Source organism: Vicugna pacos, chromosome 4 (genome assembly GCF_048564905.1).
Source record: "Vicugna pacos chromosome 4, VicPac4, whole genome shotgun sequence".
In the NCBI taxonomy this organism is placed as follows: Eukaryota; Metazoa; Chordata; class Mammalia; order Artiodactyla; family Camelidae; genus Vicugna; species Vicugna pacos.
The window spans coordinates 6,195,045-6,221,774 of NC_132990.1; the positions used below are offsets into that span (position 1 = coordinate 6,195,045).

The window sequence follows — 26,730 nt, forward strand, 5'->3', positions numbered from 1 at the left end:
ATAAGTGTGCATTCCAAGTCATATAGCACAGTGGCAATTTCTGATTTAAAATGCCCACTGACATGTAATAGGTGAAGTTTTCACCCTGTTTTACATTTTAAAGAATGCTTCATGCCCCCCAAGTCTGGTCCACCACAGAGAGGAAGGCTGCAGTGGGAGGAGATGCTGTAGGCACAGTCTCTCTTTCCCCATCTGGATCTTCCATTCCTCTTCCCCCATCAGTTAGTCCTTCAGGGTTGGAGAAAGTAGAGAAGAGAAAGGAGGCAGGAAACTCTTCTTAACTGTGATTGTCCTAGAATAGATTGTCCCATGATGCTCTCTGGACTTGACATTTGTTTAAAGCTGACTTTTTCTCTCAAATATTTTTGTGGGTTTTTCAGGCATCTTTCCCCACTATTGCTAGGGATTTGTACTTGCAGTTCCTTCAATTGATTCTCTAGTCCAGTTGGTTGCCAGAGCCTTTTCCTGCAGCAAGTGGACTTTGAGCAGCATGTTTCTGTTGAGGAAGCCGTGCCTCTCCAGGTGGCCCTCTTGGGAGGTATTGAGACAACCCTACTCTGGCTTTCTCTCCTGACAAAGTCTCCTCTGTAAGAAACACTCATGAGTCCTGTGCTCCTACAAACTCTTTTTGGGTGCAGGCTCATCCCAGGGATGCAGGAAGCTCTCATGTGATCCACCATCAGAGCAGCGGCTCAGTTGGTCACTCACCCTGTAGATTCCTAAGCCTGAGTCCAACACCAGTTCACCCCACCTACCAAACTGCAAGAGCCATATATTAAGCTGTCCAAATTGTCCCATTAAAGTCAATTTCCCTGGGCTTTAGGTAAAAGACAACCATGCATCTCCCCCAAGGGTGGGGAGGACTTGCAGCACATAGACAGATGGTCCCCCAAATCTTCCCCTTTAATCTCCAAAATCTGACTGTTATAACCCTGATGTGAGTGGGAAGGATATAGGAGTAATGAGACTGGGTTTTGTCCATATCCAACCTGGTCTCCACACTCACTTTGGAGTTACATATATGGAAATACACCTACCAAAATGGACATATATATATATATATATATATATATATATATATACACACACACACACACGAAGTCCTCCCTTCTCTCTCAGCATCCAAGGGGGATTGGTTCCAGACCTCCTCTCAAATACTATAATCCACTGATGCTCAAGTCCCTTATGTAAAATGGCACAGTATTTGCATATAAACTACGAACATCTTTCAATCAGCTCTAGATTATATTTAACACCTAATACAACGTAAATGCCATGCAAATAATTGTAAATACAGTGTAAATGCTGTGTACTTAATCACCAAGTGCAGCAAATTCAGGTTTTGCTTTGGGGAACTTTCTGGAATTTTTTTTCCCAAATATTTTTGATCCGCAGTTGGCTGAATTTGTGGATGGAAAACATGCAGACATGGAGGGCTGACGGTACATTAATTATGAGGGGTGGGCTTTAGCTAGGACTTCCATTTTAGTAACCTACTGCACTAATTCCTTGGAAACATCCACTCCAAAGGCTGGTTTGACTCTCAGGTGAGTCAACTGCTCAATGTGCCTGGTGGGGAAAAAGGTGCCATAACACACTAGAACAAGATTCCACAGGCCATCAGAGTGTCAGCACACGTCTACTTGAGGCAATAGAAGAAATTAGACTAACTCTGTAGAACACTCCAAACGCCATTGCTGTGATCATGACCAGGTGATTAGATCAAACACTGTTGGGAAGGCCTTCTGTAACTCAGCCAGTTCCACCCCAAGAACACCACCAACTCCCACCTCTTTGCTAACTCCAAAGACAAGTTCACAGGTTGAAGACAAGATCAGGCTGCTACACACCTTGGACAGGCTGAAGGCTAACAGCAGCAGCAGCCACAAAAGCTGGGCAAGAGTGAGTGTCTTTATAGCCCTGGTACCCTCCCGAGGAAGCAAATGGAAGTTCTGACAGATTCGAGCCCCTACCTTATATTCCTGAGGCTAAGACTCTCTAAACCGTTGGTGGCCACATAATTTATCATCCATACTGACATAGTTCTGAACATAAAAAGAGGTGCTAATAATCACATGCAGGGAGAGAGACATAAACACCCCTCCTCCTCCCCTCCCACCTCTGATAAAGTGTGTACGAGTCACACTCGTCTTGGCTGACCAGTTTGGTTCTTTGGTTTCCACTACTGGGGTTTTGCCCCATGGTGAGACTGATTACTTACAGCAGCTCTTCACAGGTCAGGTCTTTTCTTAAGAAAAATCTTTCCTGGGTTTCTAAATATCTCTCATGGTTTAGAATTAAAACAGTATATAGCAAATAGTGAACCTTCTCAGTGTTTATAACTCATCTTACAGAGACTCAAAAACATCCAAATATTCATCACATATGCACGTTCTGCACATATGGAAGTGAAAAAGAGGGGAAAAAAAACGAAGTCAAGTCCTCAATGAAGTACCTTTATCGTTGAAACTACAAGTGCAAATGGTTTAACAGTCTGCAATCCAAGACAAAAACTCATGTCTGAGAATTCCAACATGAATACCTTCATTTGATTTTTACATGAAATCACATGATTACAGAATTCCTGCATCTTAGGGAAATACTAACTCTTCCTAATTGATCTTTTTCTCTTAATGTAGAGTATTAGCACTGTTTTAAATCTTCCAGTTTTGACTGTTACAATCTTTTTTAAAGGATTTAAGCCTAAATCATTAACTCTCGCTTCAGAACATCAGTCTGAAAGATGGGAAGCAGAAATACGCTTTAACTAGATAAGAAGAAAACGTATCAAGTGCAATACCCACCACTGTTGGCCAGTTTATATCATAAGCCATACTGCACCTTGAACTATAACCACCTAAAAAAGAAGGCTGGTATTATATTTCTCTTTGTCGTTTTCTTAAAATAAATGTTATATGGATCATTTATTTCAGATGACCTCTAACATCAAGTCACTTTTCCTTTATGCAATGTGTGAAAATCATCCAAATTACCTCATTAATCCTACTAAATTGGAGGGTTTTGATTGAGAGGCTTGAACAGGGAATGTTTTGTCCTTTGAAAAGGATGGTTTGTTAATATCAAGCTATTGATACTAATGGCTTATTATCAATGGCTTGATATTAATTAACTCACTTCCTGAACTGTTAAGATGGAATGGTGTGACTATTTCACTATATACAACTTATTAAACTGATCAACATAATCACCATTCTGTATTAAAATAGCAAAAGATTGCCCAAAGACTAAAAGTCCATTTTCTCACATATTAGTATCTTCCTCATCCATCCTCCTTAACCTCTGCACCTTCCTTCCTGCTTGTTCTCCAGTTGGCAGGGAAGTTCTACTTCGCCCTCACACATGAGAAGAAAAACCACCTTTTCCCTTTATTTAACTAAAATTTACATGGTATTTACAATTTACAAATCATTGCTTATATAAGTTTGCCCATTTAAAATAGTTGTTTGTGAAAGTCAAAAAAATTTAATGGTTCAATGTAGTATACCTCGTTGGATCTTTACAACCACCTTGTGAAGAAGATATTATTATTGTTTTACTAATTAAGCTGATTCAGAAACATTTAAAAATTGACACAAAACCATTCAGTAATTGCATGCCCAATATTTAGGTCCCAAATCTTCTAATTCTAAATTCTCTTCCCGCCCCCACCCTGCCCACTGTGATGTGTTAAGTAGCTCAGGGCTTTCAAGGTGTCTTGTGCAGGATGTGCAGAGTCTAAACAAGCCCAGGAACCACTAACATTACCTTTACTTAAGTTTTTGGAAAGAAAATTATGAGGACAAAGGAAAGAGAAGCAGAAGGAATATAAAGGTTCTTATTGCACTCTTGATTGGCCGGGACCATCAATCCCCACTTTATGGGTGGAATCAACTCAGAGACCTGCATGGCCTCTCAGATCATCTGCTTCCCCTTTAATTTGTTTCCCTTTTTCAAAAATGGGTTTTTTTCCTAACTGATGTAAAATGAAGGTCAGTTCTCCATAGGGGAAAAAAAAAAAGAGCCAGCATCATCTAATTCATAGCCTGGATCAAGCCACTGTGAGTTTCATTCAAAAGATCTTGACTCACACATGTCACTGGTCCCATTGACACACCAATGGTTACCAAGTAGAACAAGCGTCAGTAACCTGGAAGGCAGACTTGTCAGCATTGTTAGGCTGCCTCTCAAGAATTCAAACACATAAAACCTGAGTGTTCAGAAGCTGGAAAATAATAGATCTGAATTAATCTGACATCCTCTTCAAACCTCCAAACTCTCAGCCCCTTCTCTTTCACTTCCCCCATAAGAGAAAGCCACAGGAAAAGAAGTTAAGGTCCTGTCATGGTATAAATAACATACTGCCTTCCACTAAGAGATCCCTGCCCTGCGGAAATTTTAAAAGTGACTTAACCTTTCACATCCGGACAGCACATCTTGAAAATGCAATGTGAGAGAATGTTCCTTAGAAGATGGAAACAAATTTACGATCTCTGCGTTACAGGTGAGTTAAGCACGACAGGGAAGACCTAAATTCCCTTTGTAAACTAAATTGGTAAAATATGTTCTATCTGGGTTGGGGGAAAATAGTACAATACACACCTACTCACGAAACCTTGAACTTTGCAGAGTTGTGACAGTGATAGACTCAAGATACAGGGAGAGCTGAGAAGTCTGAGCACAATGCACTTTATTTCTAACTTCCATCTTTAGAGATATGCTTGGCCTGATTTTTTTCAGACTTGTCTAAATTTCTTTGCTCCAGCAGCCTGTGGATGAGTACCAAATGTTTATGGCTGGCAAAAGTGACTCTCTTCGTGGAGGATATCTTCCTGTTTCTTATTTAAGGCACTAGTAATTAATCTGAATTGTCTTTTTTCAGACATAGAAGAACCAGATTCTGAAATTCTCTCCTTTCCTTCCTGTCCCCTCCCCACCTTTGCAGGAGTAATGGGAAATATTTTTCCTGTCATCATAACCTTCTTTGATTTTTGAATTGCATTTTCTGATGGATCTGTTAAAGCTTCAGGCAGGTTGAGATCTGAGGTGTCTGAATGGCAGGAAGTGATTTACTAAGATTCATCCCCCAAGAATAAAGACTGGAATACAACAGTAATTTTGTTAATAATAAGAAAAGAGATTTTCTGCATATAAATCACATCAGCATATGTTTCTAGGTTCAATGTCCATAAGGTTCTATTTTAGAAAAAAATCACATTCAACAAACTTATAACATACATTTGATATGGAACTAGTGAATGTTATTCAACAAAACCATTCACCTCTAGAGAAAAAACCTAGAACAATAAGTTGACTAGACCCAAAATGTTCTTATGGCAAATTTTTTCCAAGAAAAATAAATATTTTCAAAGAAAAATCATGAAAAATAAAATAAGAATTCTCCCATAAAACACAACCCTCAGATTCATGCTAATTTGTAGTGAGTTTGATATTTAATAGTACATTTCTAGTTCATTTCTTTACCAAAATCTCCCTCAGGCCAAATGTCCAGATAATGCATTCTTTGCTTTTTGTCAAAGGGAGGGGGAGGCCTGACATCTAGACTTCTTCAAATTATTTCCTAAAAAATTTTAAGCAGCTGTGAAGTTAAGGGTGTGAGCTCATGATTTATTTATTTAGAAACATGCATCAGGAGCCTAGTAGAGGTCGGACACCAGTAAGGCCCACACTGCCTTTAAGGAATTCATAGTCTAGTGGGAAGAAAACGGCACACACTTAGAACACAACGTGTGAGTGCTAGCTCCAGGACCAGACACTCCACCAACAACTCTGTTCACGGCTGTTCTCACTGCCAGAGATAAGGTGATTAATAATAGCTTCTCTCTACGCAGGAAGCACAGGAATCTATCATAAGCACTTTACAAACATTACGTTAGGCCTAGCTTCGACAGTTCAGATAGGTATTACTTGCTCCATTTAAGCAGATAAGAAAGAAGAATCTCCTTGTACACTGTTGGTGGGAATGTAAATTGGTGCAGCCACTATGGAAGTCAGTATGGAGGTTCCTCAAAAAATTAAAAAGAGAACTACCATATGATCCAGCAATCCCACTTCTGGGTAGATATCCAAAGGAAATGAAATCACCCTCTTGAAGCAGTATCTGCACACCCATGTTCATTGCAGCATTATTCACAATAGCCAAGACATGGAGAAAACCCAAGTGTCCACCAACATGAAGGGATAAAGAGATGTGGTTCATAAATACAATGAAATATTGAGTCTGTAAAAAGGAAAGCCTGCCTTTTGCGAATACATGGATGGATCTTGAGGGCAATATGCTAAGTGAAATAAATCAGAGAAAGACAAATATTGTTTGATCTTACTTACATGTGAATCTAAAAAAGTCACACTCACCGAAGCAGAGAGTAGAATGATGGTTGTCAGGGGCTTAGAGGAAGGGCAAATTGGGAGATGTTGGCAAAAAGTAAAAACTTTCAATTATAAGAAGAATATGTTCCGGGGATCTAATGTACAGCTTGGTGACTACAGTTAACAATACTACATTATATACTTGAAAGTTGCTAAGAGGGTAGATCTTAAATGTTCTCACCACACACAAAAAAAATGGTAATTATGTGAGGTGATGTAAGTGTTAACAAACCTTATTGTGGTCATCACAATTCACAATTATATACATATATCAAATCATCACATTGTACACCTGAAACTTACATATTATATGTCTAATTGTATCCTAATAAAGCTGGAGGGGAGGATCTGCATTGCAGTCCAAAAGCAGCCAAAATAATACATAAATTAACAGGCACAGCTGTGTTCCAATAAAACTTCATGGACACTGAAAAAAAGAAACACTGAAGTTCAGAAAGTTTAGATCCTTGCTGTTCAATGGGTATAAAGTTTCAGTTATGCAAAATGAGTAAGTTCTAAAGATCTGCTTACAACACTGTTCCTATAGTTAACAATATTGTGTGCTAAAAATTGTGTTAAGTGGGCACATACTATGTTTAGCATTCTTATAAAAAAATTTTTTTAATTTTAAGGAAAAAAGAAAAAAGAAATCTGCAGCACTATGGGAGGTGGAGGGGTGGAAAGAACTCAGTACCTCATGTCTTGATGACAGTGAATAGAAAAAAGGGTCATCAGGAAAGACAACACGGCAGTCTGTTCCCTCCGGTGTGAACCACACCTGAAAAGACAGGAAATGGCTGATGCCACAAAGCACCCAAGAAGCACATGTGAAATTACTCCACGGGGGCTCCCAACACTATGGAGGAAGAATCTGAGAATCTGGAGTTTCCAGACTTTGTAGAGGCAGAGCCTATTTGTTACTCATTTTCATCTTAATTTTACCCTTAGCCCAGCTTGACTTCAGAAGGAAAAGTTATATTGAGAAACAGGGATACATAAATAAAGGAAAAATATTAACAAATGTTGTAACTCCCATCATTTCCCCGTGCTTGAAGAAGTATCTATATCCAATCACCACTTACAAGGCAGAAAGAAGTTCCTGATTTTTCTAAGGAAATACAAAAATTGACATCACAGTTCCTTTTTCACCCCCTGGCAATGATGCTCACAGAGATCGCTCTTCTCTTAACCTCTCTTATAATCACATAGGCCCCTTTTGCTCCAAGATGAGAAAGAAGAATCTTGTAGGATCCTGCTTTCCAATATTCACAGTAATCAGAAAAGAAAGCTTCCCTGGAGAATTCAAGGTAAACCTGAGACACAATAGCAGGCACTGTTCTCACAGCTAATTGGGGGAACCTGGATGGTGCCCAGGTTTGAACCACACAGAAGTAATTATTCCTTTCCCTTCGCAGATAACTTTAGGAAAGCATTCCCTTACATTCAGGAACGTTTCCCACTGCAGCACGAGAAATGCAGGAATGTACCTCAGCCTGCCTGGCTTAGAAGAGATCTGTTTCCCAAAATTGAATGCATTTGTTTAAGCTCCTTTCCAAAAAACAAGTTGAAAGTTTAGCTCAAGGTTTGCTTTTGGGGAGTGGAGGGAGGAATTTTATCAGATTAGTGGGAAAGTCATGGTGAGTGTCTGCCAAAGAATCACATTGCTTTCTTTTTCTTTAAAAAAAAAAAAGAAAGAAAGAAAGAAAAGAAAGAAAGAAAAACCTCATGCTGATTTTGCAGCAGGAAGTCTGCCCATATGACAAATTAGTCAAGATGAAATGCAGTGGTTTGGCCTTTCTGGAAACTTAATTCTCAGGTTTTGAAAAATCTGGGGAAAACAAGAAATCGTATTGTTAAAGGACAGTAAATTAGCACAGTGGCAGCAGCCCTGGTAAGAAAAGCTTGCCTGCAAACAGGAAAGAAAGTTGGAGACATTTTGAAATGGAAACGCTGCCTATAAAACAACCATTTAAAATAACTACATGGAGATAGACTAAATCACGGAGAGAAAGCAGCACAGGAATAAAGCCCTGACAGCAAGAACGAAGAAACTATGGTCCAAGGAACTGAGTGTCCTCTGCGGTCTTTATCCTTTACTTCATTTTGCCCAGATGTTGGGAGGACCCAGGTGCCTCTGGCTGAGATTTTAAGCAGAGTTTAGACCAGAGATTAAAAAAATCCCAAAGATAAAAATCCGCACCAGAGAGATTCAGAAAAGAAGCAAGGTCAAGAACAAAGAGGTGAGAACCAGATGGCCAAGCCAAGGCTGGGAACACTAAAAGGCAGAGGGAAGGGACAGAAAATCACCAAGTTCAAGCTCACTTACTAGAAGAAGGCAAGGCCAAAGAGGCCCAGGATTGCCTTAACATTGGCCTGTTCAGATTTTTCCAAGGAAGCCCTGATGACAGAGGAGAGTAGATTCACATCCCCTGGAGATTCTGAAGGTGTTTGGGCAGCATTTGTAAATATCATATGGCTTAAAAATTAATGGAAAAATCATATTTTCCCCATACAGTAGCTTTGTTCTTTTCAATATAAAGTTAATGTAAGGTCAGTTTCGAGGCAGAGGGTAAAGCTCAGTGGTAGAGTGAACACTTAGCATGCATGAGGTCCTGGGTTCAATCCCCAGTACCTCCATTTAAATAAACAAACAAACCTAATTACCTCCCCCTCTCCAAAAGAAAAAAAAAATCACTTTCTCCCATTGAGCAAAACAGACTGCTCAGAGGACACACCATACACAAAAGCACAGGAGAAACTCCACCCTCATGCACCTGGGAGACCAGAGCCGTGTTTGAGAAGTCCACTCCACCGTTATCCTTGGCTGCACTTCCACATGATGCTGAACCCTCACCATCCCTAGGACTCAGGATGAAGTCTGCTTCACCCCACAGCCATCAAGGTAGCCGTGACTGCAAACTCAAGTGGCAAAGGGCACCACGTAGTGAACATAGTTGTCTCAGCCACTTGAGGCCAAGTGTAATGTCTACCATTTACAAAATCATTTTCCAAATGCCATGGAAAAAGTAAAAGGGTCAAACAAAGGAAAATGTGGAGCCATAAGCAGCCATAGGACTAGTGGTCCATGTACCTGACCCATAGCAAGAATTCAACTTTCGAGTTCCTCAATGTTTGAGTGAAGAAAGATGTCGAATCTAAGAGCTACATGGCATATTTTTTAAAGGAGAAGAAACCAAGACCAAGAAAGAAGAAATAAAGTAAACAAAAATTACAGTTTACATCTTGGCACATCAAAGATATTTCCTACAGATTCTCCACTGTAATAAGGGACAAAAGTAGGCTCGGTATGGAATGGAGTTTTGGTGTGGGTTACCCAGAAAGTAGTAACCCGGACAAAGTCAATGAACAAAACTTTACTGGGGAGAAATGGATTGAGATAGAGAGTTATTATTTAATGGGTATAGGGATTTAGTTGTGTAAAATGAAGTTCTGGAGAAAGACAGTGGTGATGGTTGCATAACAATATGAATGAAATTAGTACCACTGAACCAAACACTTAAAATGGTTTAAAATGTGATACACACACATAAACATATAATGGAATATTATTCAGCCATAAAAAAGAAGAAAATCCTGCCATTTATAATAACATCGATGGATCTTGAGGGCATTATGCTAAGTCAAATAAGTCTGACAGAGAGAGACAAATACTGTATGATCTCACTTACATGTGAAATGTTAAAAAAAATCAAAGCAAACTGAACTCACAGATACAGAGAACAGATTGGTGGTTGACAGAGGCAGGTTATGGGGGTGAGCAAAATGGGTGAAAGTGATCAAAAGGTACAAATGTTCAACATGTACAGCATGGTGACTATAGTTAATAAGAATGTAATATATTTTAAAGTTGCTAAGAGAGCAGATCTTAAAAGTTCTTATCACAAGGAAAAAAAAGTGTAATTCTGTGAGGTGATGCATGTTAACTAGACATTATTCTGATCATTTTGTAATATATACAAATACCAAATCATTATGTTGTACATCTGAAACTAATGTGAAGTTACACATCAATTATATCTCAGTTAAGATGGTCTGTGGCTGCTTCTACCCTACAACCACAAAAATACCATATACCGGGTGGCTTACACAACAGAAATTTACTTTCTCATAGTCTTGGAGGCTAGAAGTCCAAAATTAAGGTGCCAGTAGTGTCAGTTTCTGGCGAGAGCTCTCTTCTTAACCCATAGACAGCTGCTTTCTTGCTGTATGTCCACATGGCCTTTGCTCAGTAGAGAAAAAGAGATCTGGTATCTTCCTATAAGGGCACTAATCTCATTGGACAAAGACCCCACCCTCATGACCTCATCTAAACTAATTACTTCCCCAAGGCCCAGTCTACAAATACCATCACATTGGGGGTTAGGGCTTCAACATATGAATTTGAGGGGACACAAACATTTGATATATAACAGGCAGTAACTTTTTTTAATGAAAACCAGTCTTTCAACTAAGTTGCATTTAATCAGTTAGGATTTTTTTTTTCAACCCATTCTCTTAAGAACCACAACAAAACACTTTCCAGAGTCAGCATATGAAGTACTGAGTGTCACTTTGTCTCTCAATTAATAGTAGGTCTGTTATTAAATGTCAGAGCAAAGGAGAAAGAATCACACATACTCATTTAGTTCCCACAGTGCATATAGCACTTGAGAGATTAAACTTGGAAGTCAAACCAACCTTCTTTAATGGTTTTTCATTTTTGTCCCCTCCCATCTCACTCTAGCCCCACAGTGTAGTTCTCCGTATTCTTCATCAATAGGTAAATCACAGGAGATAGACAACCTAACTGAAAAAACTACATAATCAGATGACAGGCAGTATGTGATGTTTTCCTCTTCTGATCCAAACAGAAACACCTACTCTTGAAATTGTGTTCATCTGATTGCCTTCTAGACTGGCAAAGCCCATCCATCTCTTATAGCAATTTGGAGAAAATGGATTAAAAATCTGAGCAGGAGATATAGGGGACTTGTGTCTGGACTGTACACCATTTCTAAATTCTCATCTCAAGAACAAATGAAGACCAGATGGGGATAAACTATTTAAACTATTTATTTATATCATACTTTAAAATAGGAAGTCAGCTGGAAAGAGGGCAGCTTGAAGTTGGCATGTCCCCCAGTGTCCCTTTCTGAAGTAGTATAACAACTTGAGCAACAAAGCAACATGAATTGCTCTATCAATGCCTACCTACCCCCTAACTCAGTAACCCTGCTGTGAGTAATGAAGATCTATAAAGTAGTGCTTTGATTGCCGGTTATTTGTAGTGGTTTCAGTACTGTGGAATAAAGAGCTAACCTAAGACACAAGGCATTGTATTTGGTATCATAGACAGAAGATGCTTTTTTTAATCTACTCCAATAAGAAGATATCTAAGTTCATTGTTCACCTAACACACCCAAGACAAAATGAGCATCACTAGATTCTGAGTACAATGGGCCTTTATGAAAGGTTTAATAAGCTTCCTGATGAATCATTACATTAGCTGTTACATTTTACAATTATCATCAATTTTCACAATAAACACTGTTTTATGACTTACGTAGTTATCTAAACAGTGTTCCTAAAACTTCTGAAATAACTAAACCCTGTAGTCTCTATATGTGTAGAAAAGTTTATTAGGACTAGGAAAATTCTTGCCCTTTTCTCCTTATGTGTCAGGAACTTGAGAACAAAACTGAAATGCACTTGTTTTTCAGCTTCTTAGCCCTGAGAATCAAGCTAGCAAGAACCTTACTGTTTAATACTTAACTTTCATTCTTAAAAGGGAAATTCGTATTTCTCATCTCCTATTTCCCCTAAGACAAGAAACAGGTATGCATTTCTTGCATAATGTCTACCAACTGGCTGAAAAAATTGTAATACCTAAGTAATATGAAACATTGCACAGTTTTCTTTTTTAAAGTGAGTTTGGATCTACAACTATCACCCCACAAGGAATCCTACATTGTGTAAAGTGAGAAAAGAAATTTGCTAGACTTCTTCAGCAAAGAAAAATGAAAGAATAGGTCAAAAAAATCCAATATAATACATATACAGAATTTCTATATTATAATCCTAGTTAAACAGAAAACTAAAAATAACCTCCATGTAGGTGTATGAATATATGTTTTGTGTGTGTATCTTTGTATGGACAAAAAAAGGAGTGGAAAAACATTTATTTTAGGTATTAACATCTGGTTACCACAGATGGAGTTGGGGGTGAGAGGATAGCATGAAATTTTTCTTTATACATTTTTATGTTGTTTAAGTAGTTATAATGATCATAAATTAACATTGTAAATAACAATGACAAAAAGAAATAAAAGTAAGTAAGTCTGAGCTAACTCAAAGTGTCCCATTGTCCCTGTGTTGCCCACTTTGTACGGTTTCCAGCATCCCCTCACAGAATTGTCTGGATCTGTTGTTCTGGATCACCACTCCAACTCCCGACTGGGATAGAAGATTTCTCATACCCTCTCCACAAAAAGAGCCCAAATCACAATCACATATCTCTGATCAAAGGGCTTCATCTTGCCTTAATTCCCTCTCTAGACCAATTCCCACAAAGTGTGCAATCCCAGATAGCTCAGGATGTGCCTCAGGGGATCCAGGAAACATCCCCATCAACCTCCGTCCTACATGGGCCAACACTAGCTCCCTAAGAAGAGCGTGGTGAGGGGCAAGCTGAACCCCACAGCTGGGTTACAGAAACCATGGAAAGAAGGATCACCCCACCCAACACATAACTGTTATGAAAGGTGGCTTGGAATAATAAACACGATGGCCTGGCTCAGGCTCCATTTATTCATTAAAATGAGCTCTTACATCTGATAAGCAAGGCCTACATTCTTAACTCGCTCTGTCCCTCTAATGCTACAGGCTGGAAAGTGCTTGCTAACTGACTACTTCTTCCCTTTGGCCAGGAGATGCTGGCTTGAGCTTTTGCTTCAACTTTCCATGGACAGCAAACATCCTGAGCTCTCTCTCTGCTGGGAAAAGGGTGATGTTGGCTTTGATTTCCTGCCCCACAATTTGTGCCAATTTCCAAGAAAATGTGTGAATATTCACAAATGACAAACAAATTCAGGCGTATGTGAAATCCTCACCCACGTGTGGTTCATACTTTCCTCCACGCTGCGAATAGGAGCTGTCAAAAACAAATTAAGTAATTACGGAGTGTTGCTGCAGCTGTGTGTATCCTTCATTACGTTATATGACTGTGGTTAAGGGATGGCTCTCTCCTGCCTAGTTTTTAAAATATTTATAGTGGAAGGTGGGTTGTCAGGGCATGTTCCACTGTTGCCAGAAAAAACAAAAAGTAAATGAAAATGACGTTGGTGGCGTGGCATGACTGTGTGTGTGTTTGTGTGTGTGTGCGCACACGTGCGCATGTACAGTAAATGTTCTGCTATGCTGTAAAAGTTATTTTATTTACCTGCTTTTTTGTAATTAGTAAAAAAAAAAAAAAAGAGCCATAAAAAATAGAACACAGTGTCTGTCAATTGTCCAAAGACTCATTAAATAAAATATCCTTAGTACAAACAGTAGGATTTACTGACCACAGTCTATCATTTCTTTTAAAAATTAGCACTCTCCACCAATAAACAATATATAAATAACAGGTGCTTACCCAAGAAAACAACATCTTTAAGACCTAATGATCCTGCAAGGTGAGTTGTTAGTTCCATTTTATTGTTTGAAATACGTATCAAGAAGAATAAAAAGTAAAAAGGAATGAAAAATTATTTATTATTCTAAAATGTCTTGCTTTAAAAATCCTATATTAGCCTTTCGATACAGATATCCTCCAAGTCCTTAATTTCAGCAATCTAAATTAATAAGGATGAGAGAAGAAAATTATCATTTAAAAGTTTATGCCTACTTTCTTAGGAAAAGTCCACCATCTAGAGAGGGTTAATTTTCAACAAATTCGTTTTTCACAACTATAAGAATACATTCATTTAATGTAAATGCCAGGTAAAAGGCATCTGGATAAAAGAGTTGTTATATATGTATTATGGATTAAATTTATATCAAACTTTGAAGATAATACAGCTTACTTTAAAATATATCACATTAAGAATGTTAAAGCCTCAACTGGAAGCAACAAAAAAGGTCAAGATAGAATAAAAGATAACGAACATAAAGAGAAACTAAGAAACAGGTCAAATTAAATGAGCAAAATGAAGCAAAACAAAAAAATTAACACACGGCCATGCTAGGAAAAATTAGAAAATTCCCATGTTCCAGACAAACAGAGAAATCAAAGCCAGAGCAAAAACAGGACCCAAGAGCAGTTTCAACCTCAATCACAGACTACAGAGGCTCAGGATTAATGCCTCTGTGAGGACAGGAGATAGAATGTCTACACAGAGGGGAAAAGCTATAGTTGGACATCCTGTGTAAGCAAGGAGCCTTGAAGAACTATCTCCTCCATGAAAAGACAAGTAATTCCTCCCACTTGACTGTAAAAGCAATTCAAAAGCTTGCAACCTCTCTAGGGTCTTGGGTGAAAAACAAATCAACTGTAAGAAATCAAAACTCCAGATACCCACTGCACATAGGTGTAGGGTTTAAACATGTAACACCCACGTGATTAAGGCATCACAAACCATGCAGTTGGCACTGATACAAAAATTGTTGCTATAAAAAGCACACTTAGCATCCTAGAAAGTGTGAAACCACTCTTTGGGGAACTTTAAAAATAAGGGCTTAAGAAAATCCCAGGAGGGCGGGGACAGGGTGAGGGTCAGCATAGCTGAAAATCATTTATAAATCCAATGAGAAATCAAGACACTAAGGAGGAGATTCAAAAATGCATCAACAGAAAAATCAGCACTCCCAAAATATAGATTATATAAAGTATGAAAGAGACTACAAACAAGCTTATTTAAAATTAACAAAGAGATAATGAAGGAACAAAAACCATAAGGAAATAGATAAGATCTTGTGGTAGCTCACAGTGAAAAAAAAAAAATGTGACAATGAATATATGTATGTTCATGTATAACTGAAAAATTGTGCTCCACACTGAAATTTGACACAACATTGTAAAATGACTATAACTCAATAAATAAATAAATAAATAAATAAATAAGTAAATAAGGAAAGATTAGACAAAGATTAGACACAGAAAATGAACAGGCCAACTTTAAAAAAAAGCCAAATAGAACTTCTAGAAAAACGGACAAACTCATTGAAGTTAAAAACAAATAAAAATATCCACATCCAGATATATTATAGAAAAACCTTCAAAACTTCAGTAACAAAGGAATGAAAAAGTAAAGACAAATTATCTATAAATAAATGGCAATTAGACTGACAGCGGACTTCTCATGACCCACGATGATTCCAGAAGACAGTGAAATATCTTTAAGCAATGAGGGGAAATAACCCAGGCAGAGGGTACATATAGCTAAAGTATATAGAAGTGATAGTAAAATGAAAATATTTTTAGATTTTTAGATCAAAAACATTTACTACCCATACTTCCTTCCTGGAATAACTATTAGGTTGAACCATATGAAATGTCTATTTGGCCGTTTTTGATGCACAAAAATGACAATTTCATATGATTCAAACTAAAACTAAAAGACAAATGTGCTTCAAGAAGAAGAAAAGTGAAGCAATAAATAAGCACTGACAAACAAATAAGAACATTATTTTAAGAATAATAAAATAATCGGTGGAATGTGGAATGGGAGGAGAGAGCTAATATGTATCTCAGGGTATGAGTATAGAGCTATTAATTAATATTAAATCATATTAAGTCATGTGTTGATGTTAAACTTTTAAGGCTGACTATTGAAAGACCAGACATTAAAATATAGAACTTCCAAATCGCTGGTTGGAATGGGGGCTGGGAATAAAGAAAACTCAGTTTTTCCAAGACAAGTTAGGAAAGCAAAAAATGAAAGCAAAAAAAGGGGGGCATGAGAAAAAGAAACGCAAATTAAGATGATTAAAATGAGTTCAATGTGCTAGTAGTCAAAGTGACTGTAAACGAAATAAATGTGCCTGCAAAAGGGAAGATTCTCAGACAAGATTTTAAAGAACAGACAATAAACATATCTATAAGGGCTCGAAAAGGTCAAAAGTAAATTAATGAAAGGATAAAAGAGGATATACAGGCAAATACTAAGAAGGAAGAGGAGGATAAGGATGAGGAAGTGGGGGGGAGACAGAAAGAGAAGGGAGGAGGAGGATGAAGGGCAAGGAAAGAAAGGAGGGAGGGAGGGATTGCGGAGAGAGGGCAGGAAGAAACCAGTATAGCAATATTTGACAGAGACTTTGTCAAAAAAATTATTATTTCAAATTAAGAGGGTCGTTATTTAATGATTAAAAAGAACAAGACATCAGGAAAATATACTTGCTTTAAATCTGTATGCACCTAACCCGATAGCCACAAAACATATTAAATAAACAGTTTTGAAGAAATATTGACTGAAGTTAAGACTACATTTGATTTCGTCTATTTACTAAAATATTTTTCCACTATTAATTAATTCCTAATTAAATATTTACTTGTTCCTTGACAAAAATGTTCGTGACTATTATGTCCCAAACTAGAAATTAATGATGAACAAACCAAAGTCCCTGTCCTCACGAAGCTTACATTCCAGTGGGCAGAAAACGTGTATTTCAAAATAAATTTTGGAAATTAAACAAATCAGTTTTGAAAACACATGGCTTATATGTGAGAAATTATACTAATATCTAAAATAATATGCAGTACTCAAATTACTTATTCAGTCCTATTGCCTGTCTAAATGGTTGTCTAAATGTCTAAATGTTCTCTGATAATATTTGTCTAAATGGTTTTCTGATAATAAATTAGACATTGTTAAGAGATTTGTTAATGCTTTAAGAGCTCCACTTTGTTCAATGAGTTTCATATGTTTGTTCACATACACATTTATTTCTTACTTTTATTGAACATGATTACAGTGCTGATACCCCACAAGGTGAAAGAACAAAAGACAGTAAGAACTATCTAATGTTAAATATACAAAGCATTAAAAGAATAAGAGGTTACTGCTGAAGTTATGCTTGTGGCAAACTAATAATGGTTATAAAAATAGTGATTTCATTATTGGCTTGTTATATGTGAAATCTAGCTGAAAACCCACCACAGTTCCATGATTTAGGAAATACAAATAGCAACACAGCACTTTAGGACACGTTCATCATTTGCTTTACTCTCCTAATGTAAAAGGCATAGATTCCCTTACAGCTCCTCTTTGTCCATACATCTGTGTCTCCACTGAATCATGTATTAAGATGATATAAGGATGTTAAAAACTTAAATCTTCATGACGTGTATCTCTTTTCATTAACTGCCAAAGTATACATTACATATTCCAAAAGAACAAACTACAACATAATTTTTTCAGATGTGGTCAAAACATAGTTGGCACAAGCTACCAAAAGAAATGTAGTCAAGTGGCAAGTGATATTTAATTTACATCCTGAAATAGTTACAGAAACTATCAAGCATTGATGATGAATGATAAGACTGCACTTACAAATCATTCCTTCTATAAATAATATACACAGTTTTAGCCAGTATAAACACAATTCTAACAATCAGAATTTTTAAAAGTCCTGAGATTACATCTGGTCCCCCAAAGAAGTCAACTTGATACTAAAAAAAAAAAAGTTTCCAAATGCTTAGAAAGTTTACCTAGAATAGAAATAAAAGTATTGAATTCAGTTGATATTTGGGAAGCCGCATTTTGCTATATGGATGACAACACATTATCTCTGGACTAGTACACCTAAACTAGTGATCATTTCTAAAAGTTATGTTTCCTCATCAACAGACACAGTCAAGTAACTGTGAGTTACATCCGGGAATCAATGTCCCCAGAAAGTCCAGCATTTGATTGGAAGAAGCTTTCCTTTGGATTTAAGTTTCTGATAACCACGCCTTGAAATGACTCATGAGGCTTTTGCCCATTTTATTCAGCCAAGTCCACCCACAATCCCTATGCATATGTTACTTAACTGGCCCCGATTCTGAGGACAGATGCCAGATCTGTCGTCACCTGAAGTTTTCTGCACGTGCCGAGAGTCACTGAGTTTCAACTTTCATGTCTGCAAGGAGGAAGGCAGTGCAGAAAAAGACAGGGAGTAAAGCCCAGGTCCTGCCGAGGTGGAGAATGTGACAGAAGATCTCTGCGTGAAGCTGAGGCCCTCACAGGGTGACACCTGCCAAGTGAGAGTGATAAAGAACTCAACTCCATCACAAGGAACAGGATGGCATGTAAACCTGCCTACCCCATCCTTGAAGCTGAAGAGAAGGGAGAGAAGGGGAAATCACTCCTGGGGATCAGTACTCACCAGGTGGCCCTCACTAGTGCTTGCAGCACCAATTCTTATTGTTTAGACAGTACAGAGAATCTTAAAGTAGAGAGGTTAGCTTAAAGTAGCTGCAGAAGGAATTATTAGAGAGAATAAAGAAGAAATTATATTTAAAGACATAATGGATGAGACTTCAAAATTGCTGAAAGATAACAGTCTTTGGATCATGGCGCTCAATGAAACCAAAGCAAACATATATCACACGTATCACAGTGAAACTGAAGAATGTCAGAGATGTAAAGAACTTTAATAACCAGCCAGAGAGAGAAGATAGATAATCTACAGAGAAATGGCAGTAGGACTGATGGCTGCCTTCTTGATATCCATCCACTGGAAGCCAAAAGATGACACTGAATGAAAGAAAATGACAGCAACCTGGAACTCTAGTTCCAGCAAATATTCTTTTCAAATAATAATGGTAGACTCCAGGTGGTTAGTACATGGGTAGTCACTATAACATTCTTTCAACTTTGCTATATGTTTGAAAATCTTCATAATAAAGTACTGGGAAAATACTTTTCAAGAATGAGGTGCAATAAGGACATTTTCAGATAAACTAAAACATTGTAAGGACTACTCTTCAGGCAAGAGGATTATCCAAGATCAAAAGGACTGGATGTTAAAAAATGCTGAGCAGAGATACTTTAGTAGTAAATAGGCAAATAAATATAAAAAAATTCACTGTCTGAAATAACAACACTCTGGTTTGTGGCAGAAAACACTCTAGAGATAAACTATAACTGCAATAGTGTATAAAGGGGAAGGGGTGAATATTTTAAGCATTCTAAGGCTTATTTTTTCAGAGAACAATAAGGAGACTGATTAGCTTAAACTTTGACAAGTATATACATTAAATTCGCTTTGACAGGACTTAAAGATAGAATATAACTTCCAAACAAAAATAGAATTAGAAAAAAAGCAAAAACAAACAAAAGCTAAATCCAAAGGATATCAAGAAAGAATTTTTTTAAAAGGAAAGGGGGAAGACTAGAAAAAAATGAGACAAAAAGAAAATCTATAACAAAACTAAATGGACTAAATAAAAGCAATGAAAGTAAAACTAAGTTTTTTAAAAAAAAATCAGAAGCCAGGTTATGCAGTCTGTAAGTGATGAGCCTAAAATCAAAGGACACATGATTGATAAACATGGGGAAACATATACTAAGTATACATACAACAAACAAGAGCTGTAACAGTTAAATAAATATCGGACAAAGCAGTCACGAAGGCAGTAAGACTGCTGTTTCTCAGAGCAGAATGATGAATTGAACTTCCCTCACCAAACTTTGAAACTCTCAGTTCAACAGTAATGGCTCTTCAGACACGGTAAGTTCATTTTTTTAACTTCACTCTCTGTAACCCCTTCTACCTTCATTTCCTGTGGACATAAAACACACCTGGAATCCTCACAAAACCTGGTCCCTCATTCTGAGTTCTTGATCTCAGTTCTTCCACTTCTATTATAATAGCCTTACCCTCTGGCTTTCTGCCTTTCTCCAAACCTATTCCATTTCCCCACAGCCTCAAAACTCAACCTTTTTCCGTCTCCTCCTGGTGTTGGGGAGTAAACAGATCCAGTTCCCTTCTTGACCTCTGAAACAATTGTAAAACAAGGTCAAAACAGATGGGATGTTTTATCCTTAAAGGGTAAAACTGCCCTTTCCAAATTCTTATATTTAAGACCTTTTTGAATACATGGCCAGAGACATTTGTACTGATTTTGTCACCATAGCTATACTTTGAGAATGGACAACAGTTCGTCTACCTCACAAAGCATGTCACATGAGAGTGATTAGTGACTAACTGAGCAATGGACTGGAATTCTCCTCCCAAGCATACTGACCTGAAACAAGCATAGGGCAGCTTCTGACCTGTTAGGAAAGAAATGGGGGAGGGGGTGGGGGCTAAAGGTGACAGTGAGAAAGAGCCAAAGAGAACAAGAAGAAAACAGAGTTTACTTACTTTTTAACCTGGATTGACCCTGAAAATGTTAACATATTATTGGAGTTGGACACTTACCAAAACCTCTCAAACGAAAGGAGAAAAATAAGTTGATCCCCAAAAGTACAAATCCCTTTTTCTTTTTTCAAAAGGGTGGAGGGCAGAACATTGGTTAGTATTGATTTCTATATTTTTTTCCCCTAAAACACTTTTAGCCAAGTGAGAAAGGCTTTGACTCTTACATAGAAGACCAAGATCCTAGGTCAAAAGAGCTTCTTTCCAGCCACAAGTATTAATTTACCTTCTAGCTGGAGACAGAAGGCATAAACAAGAAAAATGCTAAGTTAAAAGGAGAGATTTAAACACCTGCTCGAGAAATGCAAGAGATATCACAAGACCAAAAGTGAATCGAAAGAATTGTATCCCAAAGAATTGCTTTAAAAGATGGGCTGATAATATTACCATAGCATTCATTTCAATGCCAAAACGTAGTGAAGGCAAAGAAAAGAGTCCACATAAGCCCCTCGGAATAAGTAACTAGAAACATAGGGAGAATCTGATGGAGAAAGAAAGAAAGAGCAAAATGTTGCATAAACAGACAGTTGCAAAAGGAGGTGAGCTGTCAAGGAGGGGCTGCTGCCTCATTTGCTCAGCCCATCGCCCTGTTGCTAGAGAAGAATAACACTATGGGGGTGAGTCAGGCAAGATAGGGGAGAACAGGAGGTGTCCTATCTCTGCTAAGTCAGCTGTGGAAATGATGCAGCACAGACATTGGAGACCCATGGAATGGGAGCTGATGAGACAGGAAGGAAGAATGCATCCCAGCTCCACTCTGCAGCCACATCAAAGATTTCAAGGATTAGCGAAAATGCCCAACCTATTACGCAAGCAATCCTGGATGCCCAGAATCTAATCCAGTTGATGAGTTTACTTAGGTCAGTTTTTTGTGGAAATGGTACAAAATGTTCAAATGACTTTTCACTAGGGAAGCAAAACAAAACAAAAAAATCCCGTTTTTATACAGCACCCTCATCAACATTCGGTAATAAAGGAACTCTATAACTCTGCTAATTCCTTAACACAAAATCATGATTGTCAAAGATCAAATCACAGTCCCAGACTCCTTTCTCTCTAGATGAAATCTAGGCGATTTGAGTAATATCCAGCCTATACACTTATTGTCTATCCTAGAAATCAAAGGATAGGTGCACTGCTCCCCCTACTGGCTTTGCAACTGCAGTAAAAGATGAATTTAACCTCAGAACTCTCAATCTTTTAACTAGTTTCCTTTCTCCAGTGACCAAGAAATAGAAGGACGATGCAAATTTCTTAAAGTAAACCCTATCCAAAGATTTATAGAACCTTTAGCAAATACTACATGAAAGAGTTAACATAAACATGTTTAAACCCTTAAAAACAAATTTTGTTCATTTATTTTTGCGGATATTTGCTGGAACCACTGAAATTTTCTGATGTTGATGACCCTGGAGAGTCAAGGACTAGAAAGGGGACTTAAGAAAGGAAAACAATAGTAAGGCCATTTCAGATTTCCAGGCAATGTTCCCATGCATCTCCTATTATCTCCCCTCTCAAAACCTGCAGAAACTTTGCCACCCCATTCTTCCAACACTGAAATATACAAGTACATACAGTGTCTACCTTTAATTTCTCTGAACTCCCAGAAAAGACTATGGACGTACAGAATTTTTTTAAGTAAAAGTGGAAATCTTGTGATGTCTCTGATTCTTGAAAACTCATAGGCATAACAGCAGTGGTTTAAAGATGCCAGCAATTTAATTCCCCTCATGGAAGCCAACTGTCACTCAGATGGCTTCATGGCTACTTCCCACCGTATTGATTACCTAGCTGGTAGTCCAAAGTAGATGTTTCAGACTGTATCTCCTCTCTTCCAAGGTTGAAATATACTCCTGACTGGTATTCAACCAAACTCACTCATTTGGTCATCTGGTAAATATTTACTAAGCACTTATAATCTGTCAGGCAACATTCTAGGTGCCATGGACTTGTGAACAGGTGGCCTCAGCCCCTGTTTCATTGAAAAGACAAAGGCCAGCTTAGTGAGTTCCCATTCATTCTCCTTACATCTCAACAACTTTGTACACCTCCACATATACTAGGTCAAATTCCAACTCTGAATTTGTCCTTGACCGACTTGGGCCATGAGTCTCACACCAACTCTAATTTTTCTGACATGTCTGCTATTAAGTCACTACACATTTCCTATCTAAACATGTGTTGGTGTAAAACTGTACACCGACAAATTAGATGTCACTCATGTCTGTTATTGCCTTGAATTAGTATTCAAAGATTTCACTGCCATCTGACTTTTCACATATGTCTGTGTTTTCTCCTCACCTAAATTAAAAGTTCTTTGAAACAAGAAACACATGGCCTGACATAGAATTATATAAAAAGTCTTTAAAGGATATTAAAATAAAACATAATTAACAACTCATCTTTCTTGAAAAGAATAATATTATATTAAATATAGACTATCAGCAAAGTTTTATATACTATGAAAATTAAATTGCTATGAATGAAAATTAGACTGTTTTATGTTTAGATGTTAACTGTAATCCTCAGGGCAACTTCTAAAAAAATAATTAATAAAACACAGAAAAAGAAACAACAGAATGTATCAATTTAACAAAAAAGAAGACAATGAAGAATTAGAGGAACAAAAAGGGTATAAGCTATATAGAAAACAAACAGCAGATGACAGGCATAAATCCTACCTTATCAGCAATTATATTAAATGTAAATGAACTAAATACTTTCCCTCTACAATCAGGAACAAGACTAGAATGTCTGCTCTCATCACTTCTAGTCATCATCGTACTAGAGGTTCTAATCAGAGCAATTAGGCAAGGAAAAGAAAGAAAAGCATTCAGGCTGAAAAGGAAGTAAAATTGTCTCTATTCACAGATGACATGATCTTGTATACAGAAAATCTAAAGAATCTGCACCCCCCAAAAAAAATTTAGAATTAATAATTGAGTCAGCAAAGTTGCAGAATAGAAGATCAATATAAAAAAAATCAATTGTATTTCTATACACTATCAATGAACAATACAAAAATGAAATTTAAAGAACAATTCAATTTACAATAGCATCAAAAATAATAAAATCCTCAAGAATGAATTTAATAAAAGAAGTGCAAGAATTATACACTGAAAACTATAAAGCATCATTAAAAAATTTAAAGAAGACCTAAACAATTGAAACACCTCCTGTATTCATGGATCAGAAGACCTAATATTGTAAAACAGCAATACTCCTCAAACTGACTTTCATATTCAACATAAACTCCTTCACAATCCCAGCTACCTTGTTTTGCAGAAATTGACAAGCTGATGATCCTAAGACTCAAATGGAAATGCAAGGGACCCAGAACAGCCAAAATAATATTGAAAAAGAATAAAACTAGAGAATTCACATTTCCCAGTTTCAAAATTTACACTAATCAAAACAATGTAATATTGGCATAAAGCTAAACATACAGATCAACAGGATAAATAGACCCCTGTATCTATGGCCTGGTTTATATACCAGAAATAAGTCCATATATCTAGAACCAATTGATTTTTGACAAGAGTGCCAAAAACATTCATTGGGGAAAGGACAGTCTCTTCAACAAGTGATCCTGGATCACTCAATACCCAAAGGCAAAAGAATAAAGTTGCGTCCCTACCACACAGAATATACAAAAATCAACTAAAAGTGGATCAATGTTGTAAAGAGCTAAAACCATAAAACTCCTAGAAGAAAATCTTCTAAGAGGGGAACTCTTCATGATCTCAGATTTGGCAATGTCATTCTGAGATATGACACCAGAAGCATGATCAACAAAAGACACAGGAGATAAGTTGGACTTCATCAAATTAAAAACTTTTGCCCATCAAGGATATTATCAAGAAAGTGAAAATACAATCTGCAGAATGGGAGAAAACATTTGCAAATCATCAGATAAAGGTTTAATATGTGGAATAAATGAACTCCTACAACTCAACAATAAAATGACAAACAACCCAATTAAAAAATGGGCAAAGGACTTGAATAAACACATTCCCAAAGAAGACATACAAATGACCAACAAGCACATGAGAAATGCTAAGGCATCAGGGAAATGCAAATTGAAACCACAAAGAGATACCACTTCACACCCACTAAGATGACTATAATCAAAAAGATAACAGCAAGTGTTGGCAAAGATGTGGAGAAATTTGAATTGCCATACATTGCTGGAGGGAATATAACATGGTGTAGCCACTTTGAAAACAGTTTGGCAGTTCTTCAAAAAGTAAAACAGAGTTGCCATTATGACCTAGCAATTCCACTCCAAGGTGTATACTTAAGAGAAGTCAAAATACACTTCCACACAAAAACTTGTACACAAATGTTCACAGCAGCATTATTCACAATAACCAAAAAGTAGAAGTAATCCAGTTATCCTTCAACAGATAAAGGCATCAACAAAATGTGTATATTCCTACAAAGGAATATGTTTCAGTCATCAAAAGGAATGAAGGTCTCGGGCCTGCACAGCTCCTGAGAGAAGATGAGAGGGTGTGTGCCCCTAGCCCACTGGGCAGAGTCTTCCCTGAAGTCGAGGTTCCTCGGAGTCATCCCTGCTGGTGGAACATCTGCATGACCTGCAGTCACATGACCTGTAGCCATGTGACCCTCGCAGAGCTGGTGGCCAGCGCAGTCGCTACTGCAGCTGGGGGCGGTGACCGTGATGAGATGAAACTCACCACTCTAGACCAGTGAGTGGGCGGCCAAGTACATCAGGAACTGCATCACCCAGACAAGTTCTTCACCCTGGGGCTCTCCACTGGGAGCACCCCACTTGGCTGCTACCAGAAGCTGATTGAGTCCTATAAGAACAGAGACCTGTCCTTCAAATATGTAAAGACTTTCAACGTGGACGAGTACATGGGCCTTCAAGACCACTCGGAGAGCTACCACTCCTTCATGTGGAATAACTTCAAGCACTCTGACATCCACTCAGAAAACACCCACATTCTGGATGGGAACGCAGCTGACCTGAAAGCTGAGCATGACACCTTTGAAGAGAAGATCAAGGTCGCAGGTGAGATGGAGCTGTTTCTTAGAGGAATTGGCCCCAACCGACGCATTGCCTTCAACCAGCTGGGCTCCAGTCTGGTGTCCAGGACCCGTGTGAAGATGCTGGCCATGGACACCATCCTGGCCAATGCTAGGTTCTTTGATGGAGATCTTGCCAAGTTTCCCACTGTGGCCCTGACAGTGGGTGTAGGTGCTGTCATTGATACTGGAGAGGTGATGACCCTCGTCACAGGTGCTCACAAGGCATTTGCTCTGTACAAGGCCATCAAGGAGGGAGTGAACCATAGTGGACCATGTCTGCCTTCCGGCAGCATCTCCTACACAGTGTGTGTGACGAGGATGCCACCCTGGAGCTGAAAGTGAAGACCATCAAGTATTTCAAAGATTTAATGCTTGTTCACAACTTGGTGGATCACTTGTGCAATATCAAAGAGAAAAAAAAAAAACAGAAAAAAGCCAGTCTTCTATGAAACCATACAGTGATTAGCCTGTGCTGTTGCTAGTGTCAAGCACCTCACTGGGACAGGTTGGTCTTTCCGGACATTGTCTTTAGGAGGACAGAATTGTATCTCTTCAATCTAGTATGGTTACCCCAGATAAGTGGGTGAACTTGTTCTTGGCTCTGCAGTGTGGAGCCTGGCATGGAGTTTAGCTACTTGTTTGTAACTTACTCTTAATCAGAAAAAAAAAAATCACTCCATAATTTTGATGTCTGCCTACCGATTAGGGTTTTTTAGCTTTTTCTTCTGCCTCTGACACTGTTCACTGATACTCCTGTTAGGAGTTTCTATCATTGTGGGTACTGATTCTCAATTGGGAGGGAGTTAGGAGTTTATGAACATTGGACAATACCCCTTTGGAGAGTCTCGAGAGCCCCTATTGAGCAGGCCTGTCCCTTATTTGAAAATCACTGTTCCAGATTAAGGA

General features: G+C 37.9%; 1 pseudogene; it reads left to right on the forward strand.

Annotated features, from left to right (window-relative positions):
• Positions 1-26,290, forward strand: part of LOC102541555 (glucosamine-6-phosphate deaminase 1-like) — a 112,049-nt pseudogene extending 85,759 nt beyond the window's left edge.
• Positions 26,291-26,730: the final 440 nt, after the last annotated feature.